The sequence below is a fragment of the Gorilla gorilla genome, chromosome 4 (assembly GCF_029281585.2).
Source record: "Gorilla gorilla gorilla isolate KB3781 chromosome 4, NHGRI_mGorGor1-v2.1_pri, whole genome shotgun sequence".
Lineage (NCBI taxonomy): Eukaryota > Metazoa > Chordata > Mammalia > Primates > Hominidae > Gorilla > Gorilla gorilla.
Window position 1 is genome coordinate 43,782,982 of NC_073228.2, and position 16,328 is coordinate 43,799,309.

Consider the following 16,328-nt stretch of genomic DNA (forward strand, 5'->3'; position numbering starts at 1 on the left):
ATCGCTACCTGCAAAATCCCTATCAGATCTAATATTTTCCAGTGTCATGGAATGATGTATCCGAAAGGAGTAATAAGCATTAGGGATCTAGAGTTAATTTCTCTATTATAGGTTGTAGTCTCCATTTTAATGAAGGTACTTTTACACTTTTGGTTTAATTTAGATGATCTTTAAATTCATGTACCAAAAATTATCACTTTCACAATCTTGATGGTAGTCTAAAGGTGTTATTGATTCATTCTAAAATTGAAATTCTGTTCATAGGATGTATTTGTGGTTCTTCATTTATTAATGCAAGAAGCATTTGTTGAATACCTACTATGGTAAATAACTTCAACTAAGTACTATGGGTGATTTTTTTTAAAAAAGGTGTGTAACTGGTTATAAGGAATTACAGTTTTGTTGCAAGATATGTTATATTATTTAGAAAGAGAAAAACTAGAGAACAATTAGACAGCAGTGACAAATGCGTAATTGTTTAAAATTGTGTACCAACTGACAAGGAAATGTGGCGTAATGGAGTGACCAACTGGGAGTGGATTTAATGAAGTAAGTCCTCTTATGAACAAAGCCTTGAAAAAGGTGGTTGTCGAGGACCACTAAGTAGACATTCTAGGTATGGGAGGTTTCATAGAATAAGCAAAATCTGGGGTTGTGTTGGTAATGTACAAGAGTTAATAAAGAAAAAAAATGACCAGAGAAAATGGGATATGTTATACTGGGAATAACAAGTATCTTTGAATGCTCATGGACTAATCTGCCATCTTTTCAGATCCTGGGGTCTCTATACATACTTCAGTTATTTGTTTCTGAAGGTTTTGCAGCAACAAAAATTTTTAACACATTTGTCAGATTTGAGTTGTAGAGGCCTCTATTATCCTGTTTTAGAAAGAATAAAGAAAATTTTAACTTCTAGAAGCTTTATGTATAACCTGAAAATCTCAAATGTTCCACAACTTGTCTTTGGGCAACTACAGGTAACAGGATTGATAGGAGAAGAGTCTGGTGAAACTAAAGTTTTCATTTAGAGAGCCCATGAGGTAGTTTAAAAACAGCAACAAAAAAGCCACAAGAATTTTTTTTTTGGTCAGGCCATATTGAAAATAAAAAAGGCAATATAATGTAAGCAAGAATCAGGAAATTCTCCCAGTCTGCCTCTAGCAAATTCTATGAACTTGTGAAGTTACTTTATCTCTGTAGGCCAGAGTTTCTTCATGTGTAATAATAAAAATATCTCACATTTACTGAATCCTTACTTTATAGCAGGCACTAGTGTTCTAAACACTTTCATTTAATTCTCACAACAACTCTATCAGATAAGTACCATTATTGTTCCCAGTTGACAGAACTGGAACTCAGGGAACAGGAAACTGAGGCACTCCATCTTTTCCAGCATCACTCCCAGCTAATCTAGCTTTAGTCTTTATGTCCTTCAGCCACTAGACCAGAGGTCAGTAAACATTTTCTGTAAAGGGCCAGATAGTAAATACTTTAGGCTTTGTGGTCCATACAGTCTCAAGAGCAGCAAATGCGCAAATATATCATAGTGTGCAGGTGGCCTTAGACAATACTTAGATGGATGATTGTGGCTGTGTTCCATTAAAACTTTTATTATAGGCCAGGTGCAGTGGCTCACACTTGTCATTCCAGCACTTTGGGAGGCCAAGGTGGGAGGATCACTTGAGTACAGGGGGTTGAGGCTGCAGTGAGCCATGATTGTACCACTGCACTCCAGCAGCCTGGTCAACAAAGTGAGATCCTGTCTCTTTAAAAGTAAACAAATAAATAACAACAACAACAAAAACTTGACACTGACACTTGAATTCCATATAATTTTCACATGTCAAGATATGATTTTTCTCCAACCATTTAGAAATATAAAAATCATTTTAAGCTTCTAAGACCTACAAAAAATGGTGTGGGTGAGATTTTGCCCAAGTCATAGTTTGACAATCCCTGCACTATACTATATTGCCTCTCAATATACAGAATAAGGAGTTGAACCTGATGGTCTCTAGTTCATTACTACTATTAAAGAAAAAAATTTTCCCAGTCAGAATGGATTTTATTAAAAAGACAAAAGATAACAGATATTGGTGAGAATGCAGAGTAAAGGGAATTCTTTTTGTTAAAGAAATGTTTTAATTCAATGACTTCCTAGCTCCAATGGTAGGGTTACTACTTTGAATTCAATACTATGTAACTAAAGAATTGAAACCTGCCTTGGAAAACAAGACTTCCCATAGCTTGTCTTTGGAAAACAAATACTACATCTAAAGTATCTGAGAAAGATGAATAATTACTTCTGTTTAGTTGATATTTTGAGAAAGATGTTTCATTATATCCTTTAAAAAGCCACTTTATGTTAATGGATGTTCCTGTCAGGTTGTGTTCCTCATGTTTAGTCTGAGTCTCTCGTGATGCAGCAGAAGCCCGTTAGCTCTAATTTTTAGAAGTGGAGATGAGCTTGTCTCTGTCTTCTACACAATTCTACACTACCTTCTATAACTTCTACATCACCTCCTGCAGCTGAAGTTAAGAATTTCCCATCATTCTCCCACACTTTTATTCTTTGCTTATCTACATTGCTTTCTGTTCTTCCAGCTATTATTGTAACTTTCAAGGGAATCTACTCCAAAATGTCTTTATCCTCTTGTATGATAGAACCAGGAAGTAGACAGGTTAGAGACTTCCTTTCCTTATCTGTATTTAAAAGTTGGATTTTCCAAAAATGCATATACAAAAATGTCTATAAGTGTCATTATTACATAAAATAAGTGTTTTTTATAGAGGTCCATTATGCTTTATTTATAGTTAATTTAGCTATATAATACTTTGGTATTACATTAGATGTAGCAAATCACCCCTTCTTTTAAAATCAAGTAATACAGCTGATTGTGAATTTAAAACTCTTTCATTTTTTCTTTTAACTTTAAAACTCACAGCCATTCCCAAGTTTACTTCTGTTTCCTTAGTGTCTATTGAGGTGATGTGATGAAAACAAAATATGAAATCTCACACATATTATGATGTTTCTGTGTATAATCCCCAGTTATAACCTTAGCATTCACACTCCTGAATAGTCTAGTGACCTGTACGCCTTAGGGTTTTCCAAACATTGACAGTTTATTTCATAGATAGCAAGAAAATATACCCTTATTATCTAGCAACCTTCTATGTGTCCTAGGTATGATAAATTCAGAGGACTGTATTTCATCTTGGAAATACCCATTGGAGTCAAATTTTTGAAGGTTTTTCCCCAAGCCTGTGTATTCTACAGATATTTTGTCAGAAAACTAATATTTTGCACATATATAGTTTTCTGACATAAGATGGTTCTATAGACACAAAAATTGAGGAGCCTGAAGGAAAGCGGTCCCTTTAAAGTCTGCCTCCTTTATGTGTGTTCAATATGGTCTTAGCATACTCACTCAACAACTTTGGTCATAGAGCTGTAGTGAGACCAGGTGAATAAAGTGCTTCTTAAGAGTAAAATGCTCATCTATTTATATTTCCAAGACTACTGAGTAGTATTTGATGAATTGCATAGGCATTAAGGTAAAAGACTATTCATAGTTTATTTGAAGTGGTTGAGATGAGAAATGATTTGAACTAGAATATCTAGGGATAGAGAGCCTTCAAAAGAGAAAACCATACTGTGACCAGGAGACCCCCTTCCCCACCACAGTATCACAGGACAGTGGCCTTGGAATGCTCGTCACCTGGTAATGTCTTAGCATAACCAGAAAGCAAATTTAAAGTTGCTTGTGAAGTAAGACTCTCCAATATTTCTTTGGCCAAGTTTGCTACCTTTAAAGACCTTTATTTTGAGAACAATCTGTTCAGTGACTAAACTAGTCAATGTTTTTGTCTTGTTTTTTCACTTTGTACTTGTTTATATATTATTTTTGTAGCATTTCATTGATCTTTAAAAACTTAAATTTCAACTTTTAAATTTGAGCAATTCTATATTTTAAGATAAAGTTTAAAATATATATTTGCCCAAAACACAGCTCACTCTTTTAAAATTATTATTCACTGTGATTTGACTTCTTCAAATCACTACCAGTCTTGTATGGAAATTCTGTGCTTACAAATCTCTATCCCTCACTGGATTCTGGCTTTTTGCAGCCCTAGCACAATGCCTGTCCCCAAGTAAGTGCTCCCAGAGTGTTTGTTGACCTAAACTGTTGAACCAAATAGTGACAAAGAGGATGGATTTTAACTGAGCATTAGAATGCACCACAGAAACTCATAGATTCTTTGTATTTTTGGTGGTTAGGCCCATTCTAAAGGAATGCTACAAGTAAACAACTATAGTAAGCTAGTATTGACTTCCTTGGGCATTTCATATTGCTTGCAATAAGGTGGACAGCAAGGTAGGGTAGAGAATTGGCGGAGTAACTTCAGCATATATACATGTGAAAGAAGTTGAGTGGCACTTCAGCTGCTCCTCACCACTCTTAAAGGTTTTCCATGAAATGGAGGGGAGAAGGAAACTTCACTTCCTGTTAGTGAAATTCCATAGCAATATAAGACACCCAAGAGCAACATAGTAGTACAAAAGTCCCTACATCTCATTGATTATCTTTAAGTGTTTGGATTTGAAGTAAGAATATGTGTTCTTCTACCCTCTGCAGAAAAAAAAGTCGTATTTATTAAAGATGTCCTATCAATATATTATTATAGCAGTGATTGGCTCAATTCCTGGATATAGTTTAGTATATATCATATCAGCCACCTGAGGCACTTTCTGGGAAAATGCTCAAGAAATATAGGCTATCAAATAATATAAAAAGTGGTTTATGTTTGGGTCAGTGGGAGACTCACCTGATAAGTTTGGCTAATTAGCATGTTTTGAATTCATTTTTAAGTTGTTGATCACCACCATTGATCATTATGATACGCTATTTTATGTTGGATTATTTATTGTTGGTTTTCTATAATCTCAACAGAAAATCAAAATAACATAGTCTTCATTACATTTTTTGATAAATGATAATTTTTTAAAAATTTTGTTGTGTACAACTGAGGATGAGATATTTCCTATTTCTGTAAGCTCATTAAAGAAAGCTATGTGCCCTGATGCCAGTTGTAGCATTGAGACTACTGCAAGGTTCCTAACATGGTGGAAGAAAATCAGGAGCCAGGGGACCATAAGGAAGGTCTAAGAAATGTAGATTCAGACTGGGTGCGGTAGCTCACGCCTGTAATCCCAGCACTTTGGGAGGCCAAGGTGGGCGGATCAGCTGAGGTCAGGAGTTCAAGACCACCCTGGCCAATGTGGTGAAACCCCATGTCTATTAAAAATGCAAAAATTAGCTGAGCATTGTGGTGGGTGCCTGTAATCCCAGCTACTTGGGAGGCTGAAGTAGAAGAATTGCTTGAACCCAGGAGACGGAGGTTGCAGTGAGCCGAGATCGCGCCACTGCACTCCAGCCTGGGTGACAGAGCGAGACTCCATCTCAAAAAAGAAAGAAAGAAAGAAATCTAGATTCAATTCAAATACTCATGGAGTCTCTACCATGTGCAATGCATAATGCTAGGTGCTGAAGGAATATAAAGATAGGTAATTGGGAATCTCCCTGAAAATTTATAATTTATTGGATATTGGACTGATGGGAAGGGTTGGTGGGAATAGAGAGGAAACAAAACAAGAAGATCTTTGCTCATCTTCCAAGGAGCAGTTTCAGTAGTCTACTAAAAACAAGTCTAGTTATTAGTGATCTTAGAGTGAGCGAGTACTCAGAAACTAGAGGCTGTGGGTATATGTTACCTAAAAAAAGTTGTTTGGTGAAAAGAATGAAAGGGATAAATGGTAGGGGGAGAGAGGAGCTTTTTGGTTATTTCATTTTAGTTTTAGGAGAGGGGAGATCTGAGCTGATTTTCCAGCATATGAGAAAGAACCAGTCTAAAAGAGAAGATAATGGATAGAATCAGGTCCTGGAAAGGTAGAAATGGGTCAGTCAATACTATACAAGAATCAGTCCTGGCTAACAGGCAGGGGACTCGTTCCTTAGAGAAAGGAGTTAAAGGATAGAAGAGAATGAAGATACAGAGATATTTTTACTTGAAGGGAGGAGAAGGCAAAGCCATTTACTAAGAGTAAAAAGCCATGGAGCAGGGACTGGCCTAGGGCTTAGGGAGACTGGAGAGTGGAAGTTTAAGGCAGCCATTAAAGAGATGTGACAGGATTAAGAGAAAACACATTATTGTTAAGCAGTAATTAATATATACAGTGAGAACCATCTCAATCTATTCAACAAACATTAATCATTAAATGGAGAATTCATGGAGGAGCAAAATGCTAAAAGATTCTGATCCATTTCATTTTTAGGCTTACCCCTCATCACTCTCTCTTGGTATAATATGTGGTTAATAAATATAATATAGCCTCCAGACCATGGAAAATCACATGCAATCTCACACTGAGCTGTCTATCCCTTTGACACCAGGACCCAGTCCTGAAGAAGTATCACATTCACAGAAGCATAACAAAAGTAGGAATTTCTGTCCTCAAAAATACCTGTAGCCCATTTTACAAGGCAACTTTCTCCTCCTTTTTCAAAATCCCCAGAACTCCCTGGAGCCTCTCACTCTCCTGTCCCAGAACTCTCTCACAGTCCCATGCCATTCTGCCCTGTCTCTCTTAATCCTTGAAGATATGGGGTGGAGACTGCTTCTTCGCTCCCTGTCTTCTACTGTCAACCTAAGTATCTTATTCTCCACATTCTCCCCATACTGCATCACAAGGCCAAAAGACTTGACTGAGAATGGCAGAGCCCTCCTTGGATGATGGTGAGCCTGGGAAGGACCTGAACTAGTGAAGCCAGAAACTCTTAAGCACACAGGGGAAATAATAAGCTAGGAACACTCGTAGTTAAAAACTGTTTTCTCATAACACTGCAGCTTCATGACCTACACTTATTTTGAAGAGGATTTGAAACCATGACCTGAAATACTGAGCCTACCTTTCATCTTACCTCCTACATGTGAAACTCATGCCCCAAACCCCAGCCTCACAGGATTATTCATCATCATTCCGCAAACCCAGCCCTGTGCCTTCCACCTGGAGTGCCTTTCCCATCCTCCCATCCACCCACTCATCCTTCCAGGCCATGCTCAAACTCCCTCTTCTCTAGCTGGCTTCCTAGTTGCCGCAAGTTGGACTCAACCCCTTCCTGTCTTGCATTTTACTAGATCAGTTATCATAGCTGTTGCCTACCACCATTTACCTGCATTATACTACATACACTGGCATCTCCAAAGGATTGTGGGCTGTCAGCACATATTAGACATTCAATAAATGTTTGTCAGATTGATCCCCTAAAATGTGATTGTATGATCCAGATTTTCAAATCACACACACACACACATACATATATATTCTGTCATATCCTAAAGAACTTTCAAAGAACCTTGAAATAATAGTAGTCTCCTGTTCTATACTGTGTCTTAATGTGCCACAGAGTGACAGCCTCCCCCTCTTCCCCCTTCAATGATATCTGGAGGTTTTCCTCCCTTAGACATCAGAAATACTGAAGGATGGAAAACACTATACCAGATAGATCCAAGATAAATGTTTACTTCCTTCAGTAGTCTAGCTTATAAGTATAAAGCCAAATGCTGGACAGTACATTGACACCACAAAGACAAACGAAATAGACAGGAACTTTAGAAAAGGTAAAGGAGGCAGCCAATAAGGGCATGCTCCATTGTGTATGTTACAACTCAGGGAAGAGAAAATGGCAGCAAAACCAAATCTACATAAGAGTTTATATCCCTTTCACTACTGAAATATGGTTTATGCTGAAATGCCAACAATCTGTGATCACCCACATGAAATGAAAATGCTCATATTTATATGGTGCTTTTCGTCTAGAGAATCCCAAGGTGCTTTATAAATTATAAATACGAATGTTCCCTATGCAATGTCCCTGATATTCTCCATACACAAAATCCAGTTTCTGATGGTCAAAATCTCCCCCACGCCTGCCATACCACTGAATATTAAACATTTTTATCAGATCACAATTTTTTATCTTTACAAAAATCCACTGTATTAAAAGGTCTACAGTTTACACTATTTGTCTTCTAACATATGCTGCATCACTCCTACCCACTTCCCTTCCCCCGCTAACATGGAAAGTGAATTCAATTAGATTTAAGACAAAGAGTAATTGCGCTGGAAAATAGAAAAAATATCTCATCCCATAGTGATTAAGCTCTTTACCTTATAGAAGGAGTTTAACTCTTTCATGAAAACAGGATCTCATGAAATAAATGAATACAGGGATTTGCTAAATCAAAATATAGTGTCTTGAAGCGAATTACGTAGTCATCAGGGAGCTTTTTGCTCCAAGGGAATAGTGTACTACTCAGTGTAAGACGCATAAGAAATATAAAATAAAGTCTAAAACAGTTAAGAGTTTTTAATTTTTGTCTTTTAACTATTCTTATTTTATAGTCGGTATCTCAAAATCTGAAACTTATTCTAAACTCTTGGATTCCTGAAAGTGAATTCAATCATCTACTTTTCTAGAATTGGGAATCCAGGGTAACCCCTTCCACATAGTCAGTCAGAATCAGTCCAAGGAGAGCCTGAGTTATCCATGCTACCAAAACTGTTTTGCCTGCAGCTTCTGACTAGTTGTTTGTTGACGCTCACTCTGACTTATGCAGAAAGATAATAAAATACTCTAATGTGACAGGTTCTTTATAGAAGTCCGGAAACTTTAGATGACCAATAGCTAAGGATGACATACAGAACTGTCATTTCCAATAAATATTTAAGGTGGGGAAGATGGTGTCAACTGCAAGGGAAACTTTTAAAAGGTAAACTCTGGAACATCTGGAAAGAGTCTGGAATCAAGAGGCAGGTCAAATGTGCAGGTATAGGCTGCAGTCAGCCCTGTGGGAGTGGCTGCTCAAGGTTGGAGTGTAGCAAACAGAAGAGATCTTTCTGAAAACAGGAAATAGGTTCAGGTGCCTTAAACTAAGAAATCTCCCTTCTTGGACCTTTTCCCGCTTATATTATTCAGGCATTTCATACCTATCAGAGTGGTTTGGCTTAAGTAAGACTGCGACTGCCAAAATTTCTGAAGCTAGCCCTGTTTTTATACCTTCAATGGTTCTTTGAAATGGTAAAGTTACATAGGTCCATTCCCTTATAGGCCCTTTTGTTCTTTTTAATAACCAATAAAATAAGAACCACACATTTTTATGTCACATTTACAAAAACTCTAGCAGCTCAAGGCATTGGCTTGGTTTTGACTTTAGTTTCTCATGGCAGCATGGCTTTTTTTCTTTTGAATCGTGCCTGAACTGAACCATATATATTTTTAATCACTGATGAGACTCTACTTTTAATTGGTTAATACCCTAAAAGGGTGGTAGGTCTGATTTAAAAGGTAAAGCAAGAGAATAAAAGTGAACACTTGTTTTAGAAGTTTTGTACTACCTATCTCACCATATGATCTTGTTTTGCCCCATTCCTAAGAATGATAATAGCTGTAACTATTTATAAGGTTATAAGGTCATTTATATTGTTCTCCAAGATCTGCTGGTGAAAGGCACTATATAAATAAATCTCAATGTTAGTAAATGTATATATTTACCCGTATCTACAAAACCTGTTGTACACAGGACTGATTCATTTATTTATATGTACTTAGTTTGTTACTTTTAGCAAAATTTGTGTCATGATAAATAGTTTAAAATAACCATGTTAACCAGGGATTAGAGAGACTGATTTATAGACTTAGAGTAGGTGAAAGAGTAAAATAAAACCACCATCTATTTAGGTCATGGAATCAAGTAAGTTTAGAAGTTCTTAAGTGAAATGTTTTTAGTCAGTCAACAACAGGGTAAGGCCTACCAAACGGAGTGTCTATAAGGAAGTAACACAAGGATTTTTTTTAAATCTAGAAATATGTGAGTTAGGAAAATTAATGTCTAACTCCTTAGACAGAGAATGCTCCTTTCAAGTTTGATAAAGGTCATTTTCAGGACAGTCTAAGAGAGGTTACAGTTCAACTTCCACCAGCAGGCCTTCAGAAAAGGAAAAATGGCTTCAGTTTCTGAAGCTGTAGTGCTTTTTTTTTCCTAATTAAAGATGATAAAATGCAAATGATTACCTGTATTCTGAATATTTTATAATAATATTTTCTATTTCTCTCTGAAAAAATGAGGAAGTTATCACTTTTTCCCAAGACTGGAATGGAGAGAATACCAGCCAACCATGATGCAGTGAATGTGTGCCAGTGTCTACTCCCAGCTGCTCACGTAAATCTTTCCTCACAGCAGGATTTGAACAAAAACTTACCACTTAATTGAATAGTTCAAATGCTACTGAGTAGGAAATTTTAGTTAGACCAGAATATTTGCAAACTTAAAGTAGATACATGTATTCTGGCAGCATATATGGTATTTCGAAACATCAAAACAATTTTAAAGAAATCTATGCTCTTATGCCAGTCGTGGGTATTACTTGTTTTAGGACTTTGAAAGTATTTCTTTTATACTATAGCTGTTTTTTTTAAACAACAACAACCACCTTGCTTCATTTTCCTTTTTATTTTTGAGCTGTTTGCAACCTATTTTCCAATAGTGAGAAACAATGCAATTAATTTTCTCCAGCGCAATCATGCATAGATTTAATAAGCATCCGAAGGTAGGATCCATCTGTAAAGTATGCATTGCATGCTAAATTACTTCTCTTCTGTGTTTTTTTTTTCTTTCCAAACCTTAATTAATTGAAGAAAAAAATGTTTATTAAAGTGGGAACAGGCTGGGCTCTGGCTCTCCATCTCTGGTTCAAAAGTTCATACAATTCCCTGAAGGCTCATCTGAATGTGTATGTCTCCCTCTCACAATCTTTCTTTCTCTGTCTCTATAGTAGGGATAAATGCCTAGAAAAGGTGTATTGTTTTGTTCCCAGGATCAATTTTAATAATCTTGAGTAAAACTAAGTTTTTCTATGTACAGATTTTCATATATCGTATGTGTATATGCATATGATATGTTTTGCATATATTATATGTTTACATAAATAGTATATACACATAGACACATAAATGTGTTATGTACTCATTTTCCTAATGCTTAGAATTTTAAAAAATTGGTATATCACTCTCGGTGATATCTTTAAACAGGATGTAGATGGAGACCAGGAAGTATAATTCTACAGGTGGATCTCAGACAGAAAATTAAAGGAATTACGTGTGAAAAGAAGCTAGATCCTTATGGATAAATTTGTGCCAGACACAAAAATATTAAGTATATCCAAATAGAGCAATGTTTACCCATAAACAGAGAAAATGGAAAAAAAAAAAAAAAAGAGGAAGCGACTCATTGCTATGAGAGGCTTTGGAAACTGAAGACATTTCCTGATCTGCAGCAAGCTTTATGTGACCTAGGTGAAAAACGGCAAGCTTACTGTAAAAGAAAAAAAGTATCTTTAAAGATGGACTCAGAATTTTTTGAATCCTTTCAATTGCTTGCCTAGGATGTCATGACCTTCGTTTTCTTTTTTCAAAGTATGACTTTTTTCTCCTTATCATATGCTACAATTTTTAGGTCCCTGCTTAAAAAAGAAAGGAAATACAAGTTGTAGTTTATGTTCAAATTACTAGTTTCTCTTTTTAGTTTAAAGTACAATAAGTCTTCTTCCTTAACACAAGTAAGGTTTGCACTGTCACTTCCAGATTTAGACGTCTATGGAATCAGAAAGCAGTGCTGAACTTGACTGTGATCTTGCCCGATTGAAGTCAACTTCCTTTGCCCAGTTGCTTCCTGCAAAACATAGTGATCATATAAGAGTCTAGCAGAGGGCTTTCTACAGGTTGTTTCATTCTCTGTTTTAGACTTTTGTGCCTAAAACTACTGGTCTGTTAGTCATTTAAATTTTTACAAATAGCCATTTAAGTTGGGAAAAAATAAGCAATACCAAAAGCTATTTTACTTTGGCATAGATGCAGCCTTTGTCATGCTGGCTCTTTTTGTCACATACATGTACCATCATATACCCTTGCCATGTGTCAGATGAGCCATGGGGACATTCCTGGAAAGAATTTTAAGGAATCAACATTCCATATTTTCCTCTCAAAGTAACTGTTGCTACTATATATTGACATGTCCAGATTTAGGCCACTTTTGAAAACTTGTGAGTCAAATCACATGGAGGTGATGCTGAAGTATCATCACCACGTAACAGCCATAATTGATGTCTTGGGAACTTGAAGACTATACTATATAGGTCATGTACTATGTAGGGCATCTATTTATGTGTATAACATGTCATAATTTCCCCACACCCAAATTTCTGTGACTTTTGGAGGAATCTTGATAATTGCTTTCTACACAGATTTTGGTTTAGACTTCTGTGAAAACCCTGAATTGAATAGCTGTGGGTTTCACAAATTACATGCATGTAAACAACATACCTTTGAAAGGAGGATGTGTGGACCCTTTCTCCTATATGCTTATATCTCTGTTGTCGTAGATTGGCGTCCTTTGTGAGCTATTCAGTGACATTTCAGAACCATTTTGCTCTGCAGAAAACCCGCAGTTGTGTTTCTTTAGCTGACACTGTGGCACTTGCACTCGAAATTGCTAGTTAGAAAAAAAAATTGTTGAGGCCGGTGGCTGTAATCAGCGTTGTTGCTGTCTGTTTCCTCAGACTAATAGCAGAGAGATCCGAGTCTGAGAGTTCAAACAGAGGTTATCTTTCCCAGGTAGCATCTCGTCCAACGAGAATTTGATTTTTTTCTATAGGACTTTACTCCATTAGATTAATGAAATTTCAATGAGAGCCTGGCGCCCCCTGAAGCTTTGTTAAGAAAACAAATGGTGATTCTGTAGGTGTGACAGCTTGCTTGGAGAGTTACCAGAAGGTGAATACATCCCCACAATCCAGGCAGCCTGGAACACATTGATCTCTATTTAAAGCACCAATCGGATTTTTGTTAATTATAAATGATTGATCTGCAGTTTTTTCCTCTCTCTCCTCTTATATGTGTGGTTCCCCCTCCTTCCCGCACTTCTAACTTCTTTGCATGCTGAGCGCAGAGCTTTTTGTTTAAAGGAACAATCATAGAGAGCAAATTATAGCAATACCCGGCAGCAATGCTGCTGTGAATGTCAATGTCAGAGCGTTCACTGTTCATCCGACAAAGGTGAGCCCTGAAGTAGATTTCAGTCTGACTCCATGTTCCCTCTTTACTTAGCTTATTCCTAAAATAAGGGATGATTTTAACAAAAAGAAAAGCGTAGAATCACTAGAATAGTATCATAGATGCTATCATTATTACGTTTTAAAAGCTGACTTGTAAGGCTTGTACACCAATTCCACAGTGCTAACTCAGAACCTCGTATGTACCAGGATATGATGTGTGATCAAGCAAGCCCGTGTGGGACAACTAGGGAAATATCTAAGGGATATCCAAGGAATATCTTAAGTAAACTAAGGGAATATCTCTGACCTTAAATCTCAATTTATAGGCTTTTAGGTGATTAATACACCTTTTATCATCTCTGTGGAGTAGTTTTTAAATAATGTTTAGAAGGCTTACTGAATTCAAAAACAGACACATGTATTATTCCTGATAATTGCTCACCACACATAGTTCTGAAGACCACAGAAGAACATTCCAAGCTTATTTGTGGATCTATTTTAGTGAAAGTATCTGAGCTTTAAATGTATTTATTTATTGAATATAAAAGTATGTAATTCCTTCTAGTTATTTATAACATATACAATACATAAAGAAGTTAATTTATGCAGCTCTTGGAAAACATATTTGTAAAAATTACAGCTTAAGGATTACAGATATTAATATATTATATTGAAAACTACATAGATTTCACAATCTAACTCAAATGTAGGTTTTTTATGAATGTGTCTTTCTTAAGTTTGAGCCTTTAATTAAGTTTTACGACATATATTTTCAAGTTAGAAAAATGAACTTGCCCCAGTATGCTTTTTTAAAAATTGTCTAAATAATCCACAAGAGATTGTTCTAGACCAAGAATCTTACAGTAGTTTATAGTTTGCAGTGACAATCCTCTTCAAAATCCTTTAGATTTGAAAAATTGTTACCTCATTTATTTGTTCTGAAACTTTGCTTAACTTCCTTATGAGTTGCAGTATCAGTAATTGTGTATGATAAATTCAACAGCATAAGAGTAATTCTGCCTTTAAAGCAGCAGCATAAAATGGTCAAGACCTGCAGTATAACTTACCATATCTCCCCATGCCCAAAATTCAGTGACTTTCTGAAGAAGCTTGCTATTGCTTTATGAACAGGTTCAAAGTCTATAATACTCATCCAAATATGAGAGGTGTTCTGACGAACTTCCCCATAAGGTAATTATTTAATGATCTTGTAAATACTGTTGGGAAGACTAGATTTAAAGTGTAATTTTGTGATGTAGTATTTTTTCTTGGTATCTTAAAATATGTATTTTTTCTTTTTATTGTTGCTTATTGTGTTTATCTCATTTTAAATTAGCAAAACTCATGAAGGCATATTTATAAATAATTGTAACTATGACTTTTAAAATCAGATTTTGAATCAGCCAGAAAAAAAGCGATGTGTTTTTGTTTTTTTGTTTTTTTTTTACAAATGTTAGCACATCAGAATAGTTGTTAACATCAATGACTAAACGATTGACCAATGACAACATTAAGAAATGAGTGATCATGGCAAATTCACGAAGTTATTTTCATGAAATGCTTCCAGAGGGCTGATTTTAAAATGTTTTAATTTTATCCCTGTTGGAAGTTTTCTTTTTTCTTTTCTTTCTTTCTTTCTTTTTTTTTTTTTGAATAGGCTAAACTAATGATTTTCATTAGTGTATTTGTAATTTATGTGATTTTAGTAGGTTATACCAAGGTTAAATAATTTAAAGAAATAAACCCTTATCTGATATAAGATAGCTAATGAAGTATATTAGATACTTGCCCTATTGCTGTATGAAGTGGATCTCCAAAGCTAACAACAGCTTTCTTCAGGAACACAAATCTCTATATAAATATCCAAATGTAGCAAGATGTTGCAAATTTTTAAAGATATGCCATAAAAATAGATTAACACTAGTATGCAGTCCTGTTCAACTGAATTACAAAGGGATATCGTGGGATTGCCAGTGACATTCACATAAATAAAAAATCAATTCTTAATGATGAGGCAGACTTGTTTTAGCACATTACCCAGGTTAAATGAGAGCACACAGAGACATCAACTCCTATAAGACTAGCGGAATCATTGTATATTAATATGATTTAGGGAGCTACACACCTCAATGGAATAATTGTTATTATATCTATAGAGCCAGATGGCACTTGGTGTAAACAGCCATTGAGCACCTCAAACACAAGTGTGGCAGGTGATCTTTAAGATGTTCTTGCATCCTGCTCACTCATCTTATCATTGGAATCTGCGTTACTGTTTGCAGAATGATTTGATTGCCAGTATGCAAATTTTTCAGAATGGTGCTGTTGTTCAATAGGAATCTAAGAATATAGAATGTCCTCAGCAAGAGAATAGATGAAGCAGGATAGATGAGGCAGCTGTCTGGATTTGTGTGGGTTAGCACTGAATTTTTTACAAGAAAGAGAACAGAGAGAGTAATTTTTTTCCAGCACCAGTGGCCCCAAAATTCAGAAATTTTAAAAATTAACTCTCAAATTTTCAGTGAAGTGGGCTTTAGTAATTACTATTTTCAAAGTAACCCCATGAAGGTGGTCAACAGGTATAAAAATTTGTGCTTGCAAAGTTAAAGAAATGCAAGTTCTGAGCAAAAGTTTATGATTTTGTTTTTGTTTTTGTTTTTGTTTAAGACAGGGTCTACTCTGTCACCCAGGCTGGAGTGCAGTGGTGGCCATCATAACTCATTGCAGCCTCAAACCCCTCCTGCCTCAGCCTCCTGAGTAGCTGGGATTACAGGCGCATGCCACCACACCCAGCTAATTTTTTTGTCTTTTGAAACATTCTCACCATGTTGCCCAGGCTGGTCTCAAACTCCTGGTCTCAAGAGACCCTCCTGCCTTTGCCTCCCAAAGTGTTGAGATTGCAGGTGTGAGTCACCACACCAGGCCAGAAGTGTCTTTAATTTTTTGTAAAATATTTTTCTTTTCTTTGAATATTTAAAATTGACTTCTGCTAACCCTAATTATCCAGTTAAAGAAATCTCATTCATTTATTCAACAGATATTTACTGGGCACCTACTATGTGCCAGGTACTGTTCTAGGCACTGAAGATATGTCAGTGGAAAACCCTGCCTTCACATAGTTTGCATTCCTCAGGGGGGCAATAAATGAAATGAC

The 16,328-nt window shown here is 36.1% G+C and overlaps 1 protein-coding gene and 1 long non-coding RNA gene across 5 annotated transcripts in view; one reads left to right on the top strand and one right to left on the bottom strand.

Moving 5' to 3' along the window:
- Positions 1-16,328, top strand: part of SKAP1 (src kinase associated phosphoprotein 1) — a 296,926-nt gene that overhangs the window by 124,010 nt on the left and 156,588 nt on the right. The gene's annotated exons all lie outside the window — the stretch shown is intronic.
- On the bottom strand, positions 11,623-15,416 carry LOC109027090 (uncharacterized). The gene is made up of 3 exons (XR_008680065.2): positions 15,300-15,416; positions 12,444-12,612; positions 11,623-11,793 (listed from the first exon to the last, which is right to left on the bottom strand). It is a non-coding gene; the product is annotated as an uncharacterized lncRNA (long non-coding RNA).